The sequence below is a fragment of the Bacillus rossius genome, unplaced genomic scaffold, assembly GCF_032445375.1.
Source record: "Bacillus rossius redtenbacheri isolate Brsri unplaced genomic scaffold, Brsri_v3 Brsri_v3_scf624, whole genome shotgun sequence".
Taxonomy (NCBI): Eukaryota; Metazoa; Arthropoda; class Insecta; order Phasmatodea; family Bacillidae; genus Bacillus; species Bacillus rossius.
In genome coordinates, this window is record NW_026962837.1 from 3,307 (window position 1) to 7,500 (window position 4,194).

At 33.4% G+C, this 4,194-nt stretch overlaps 1 non-coding gene across 1 annotated transcript; it reads right to left on the reverse strand.

Moving 5' to 3' along the window:
- Positions 1-2,889: 2,889 nt before the first annotated feature.
- LOC134545194 (5S ribosomal RNA) lies at positions 2,890-3,008 on the reverse strand. The gene has a single exon (XR_010078329.1). It is a non-coding gene; the product is annotated as a 5S ribosomal RNA (ribosomal RNA).
- Positions 3,009-4,194: the final 1,186 nt, after the last annotated feature.

The following is a 4,194-nucleotide window of genomic DNA, read 5'->3' on the forward strand; positions in this document are numbered from 1 at the left end:
CTTCAATTCACTCAAGGTGCAGATGCAAGTTGCTGATGAAGTATTCCACACACATGCTACATTGGAGAAATATTTTAATAAAAATTAAAACTCTTGCAGGATTTCGAATAAAAACTATCCTATTTATCCCTTCTATGTTTTGGTACTGCGAAATTGAGAGAGGTAAGTAAGTTGTGAGGTTATTTTTACTTGCTTGCATGTGAGGTTAGCAGAGCAAAAATATTTTTGAAATTGCAGATACATGGTCACTTTATTTCGTTGCAAACATTTATAAGCTCGTAATCTTATTTAAAGTCTCCATACTTAATGCGTTTGGAAAACCTTCTTTCTCTCAATTTTACAATGGAACAAAATTTTACTTGTATGTGTACATTAATTCCATCTCTAAATGATGTAGGTTTACGCACCGAGATCAGGTACATTGTAGAGAGAAAAACACACGAGTACCTGCTTATTTTGAAGTTTTAATGAGTATATTAAAAAAAAAAAAAAAAAACGATAAAAATATAATTGAAAAAGTATATTATTCACGTATTTTTGAGGATGAGGGGAGGGGGTGTTTTTGTCCGATGGTCGTTTATCTTTAAAGAAATTTCCGTTGGACCTGTGCGTTCTTGCTCTGCCAATTCTCGAAAAATGAAATATTTTAAGTCGTCTTTTATGTGCTAACTTCATTATATTTGGCTGCATTCGTATTTTTATTAGTTTTGAAACATTCATGTCACGGAAAATAATCATAAACCAGGACAAAAACGTTTTGACTAAATGTTCTAGGTTGGTTGTAAAACATTTTCTTATTTTATTTCACATCGGAAACATCTGTTAAGTTGTAAGCTTTGTAATGAATGCGACAGTCACTTGTTCGCTGAAGTGTTTGTTTAAGAAATTAGTATTGTAAATTTGTTTATGGTCTTGTTAAATGAAATTTTAAGTGAAATCATTTGGGAAAACAGAGGCTACAGGAATTTTCAACACAACTTGATGACCGACGTTGTGACTAGTGTGGGAGTGTGTGCTCGTGTAAATATCAATTTTTCTTACTCCTCGTGCCGGTCAACAGGAAAACAGCGAGTGTGTTATCTCATCGCGGGCGTGTGATTGCGTGTGGTAAATTGTGCTAGGTTAATTACCGCAAAACTCCACTGTGTGCAAATATGTAGTGTGTCGCTGTATGCAAATATTTGGTATGTCTTTTTTTTTTTTTTTTTTTTTTCAGGCAATACACACTTTGAATTTTACACAATTTCGATGCTGCAACCTAAGTGTATACATGCGAATAGGATTGCTTAAATGAAAAAGTAAAGTAGGAGGTAAGTGCAAATGTTTCCAGGAGGTTATGCACACACAATCTATTTTATGAATTAATAGTTATTATCTAAGAAAATGATAGAAGATTATAAATAATGTGTGCAGAATAATACAGAATTTGCATGTTACACAAAAAAAAATATATATATATATTCCAAATATTGTTAGCAAAATGCACCTAGATTAGTGAGCTGGATTTTTTTTTTTTTTTTGTATTTTTGTTCTGTTGATCCCACGTGGAGTCAAGGCTCCGGGATATAGAACATGTATGTGCAGACAATTAATATTTACATGATGCAAGTTACCAAGAAAAAAAATTTCAAAAAAAAAAAATACATAACATGTTACACAATTTAACTTTATGCAAAACATGAAGCAGCTGTTATCACAAGTCCATTCAACAAATTAACAGTTCAATTTCTCTATTATCAATCAAATTAAAGAATAGCTTCAGAGGGTAGGTAGGATATTCTAGAAGAATTTTTTTTACTGTTTTTTTTTTTAATACTGGTAAATTGTTTTAGTTATTTTCTGTGATATTAAGTTGTAAAGTTTTACTCCCAAGTAATTTAGTCCATTTTCAAATCGCCTAGTGTTATGTTCAACTATCCTCAATTTACTAGCATTTCTGGTGTTATACCTATGTGCGAATATCTAAAAAAAAAAAAAAAAAAAAAAAAATAATAATTTTTTTTTTCTTCTTTTTCTTAAGAATGAATAAAAAGTTTCTAGAACGTATTCATTTATGGCAGTCAGGACTTTAAGTTTTTTGAATTTTGGTCTGCAGTTAGATGATTTTTTATCTTTTGTTATTATTCTAATAGCTCCTTTTTTTTTTTTTTCCCCCAATGTTATATGGCAGAAAGAGTAGAGCTATGGCTACTGTGACATCATGCATTGATGGGAAGGTTATTGTTGGATAACAAAAATTTAGATGATATAATTTTTATTTTTTTCCATACACAACACATTGCAGGTACAATTTTACAGGTTACAGCTGTACCACCTCTAGTATTGCTGCCGACCATCCAACAAATGAGCACACTAAACAGGCATTGATGACATTGTTATCAACGTCTTTTTGAATCTCTCATTATTATACATAACTGCCCACTGAAACAGAGAAACTTCAAAATAGGTGTGTGTGTGTGTGTTTATATATATATATATATATATATATATATATATATATATATATATATATATATATATATATATATATATATATATACATATATACATACATACATACATACATACATACATACATACATACATACATACATACATACATACATACATACATATACACTTATCTATTTATTTTTTCACTTTGAATTTTGTATGAGGTATACACATGCAAAGATTCACAGCTGCTGCTGGGTGGGTGAGTGAGTGAGTGAGTGATTGATTGATTGATTGATTGATTGATTGATTGATTGATTGATAGAGAGTGAGTGTGTGTGTGTGTGTGTGTTAGGGGGGGGGGGGGGGGGGAAATGTGGTGATTGTGGGGGAAAAAAAAATTTAAAATTGAAATTTTTAAAAAAAAATTTTTTTCTGTAGGGTGCAAAATAGTAGTGCCAACGGCACGTGGTGTTCCCAAGCGGTCACCCATCTAAGTACTAACCACGCTCGACGATGCTTAACTTCGGTGATCGGACGAGAACCGGTGTGTTCATCGTGATATGGCCGTTGGCAATGATATAGATGTTTTTTTTTTGCAGTTTGTATTTGCCACTCGAAATAGCTATACCAGGTGTGATTGTTACAAACAACAGGAGAAATCGTGTAATGAACACTCTTTTACTTCCCCCCCCCCCCCCCCCTCCCCACACACAACACCCACCACCCTCACCATCCCAACCACCAAAGCCCTCTTCAAAATACACTCTCACACACACACACAAACCCACACTCTATAACTGATGAACATTACCATAACTTCTTAAAGCCATTAGATAATATTTAACTCAAGAAAGGTATTGTGATATGTTTAAAGAAAGAAAGGTGAAACCTTTAACTTTACCAGCAGGTATTAGTATCACTGAGGTATCTTCTAGGTTGTAGCAGCAATAGTAGTAATAATAATAAAATTAAATAAGGTAATAAAAAAGAAAAGTTATACATGTGATCAAATCATGAATGTATAAAACTGGAATGAATTTAAATTTTTTTTATTTTTCTTCATAGGCTGTTTTGAAATTGATGAGTAAGTGCCTCTTCTTTTAAATTTTTTAATGCTGAACACTGTTACATAAGAGATGAATGTTTAGAAAATTTAAAAAAAAAAAAAAGCTAGCCCAGCCCCCTCCCCCCCTCACACAAAATCCAAACAAAAAAAAAAACACCCTCCTTCAAAACATCACATAATCATCCAGCCAGCAGTGCAGACGAGAAATTTGCACTCGGGGCCGCCATTTTGACGATAAATTCTTGCATGGCACACCAAAGGTAGGAAAGAATTTAAAAAAATAAAAATAATGGGCGAGCACCCTCGCGTCTGCCTGTAGAAAATGAAGTTAAAAGTAACATAACCTAAAGACAGGCACACACTAGGGTGCTCCCAGGCGGTTGAGAAATTTTTTCCCGCCAAAAGACTTATATATATTATTTATTTTACTGTTTTTGGCAGGGGGCTATGTCGGTCTGTGTGCAAAGTAGTTCCTACTCCCGCCGCCAGGAGCGCGCGCGGTGGGTAGCGATGTTGTTTTTTCTGCTTTCATTTGTTTATTATTTAGAGGGTTAATGCTATGTAAATGTACGCAAGTTTGGTTATGTGTCGGTAGTTGTGCGAGATTTAATTTCCGAAACGAAATTTGACTTTCATCGGCCTGCATTTCTCACTTATTCGGATAATACATGTGTGTTTATGTATGTATAATA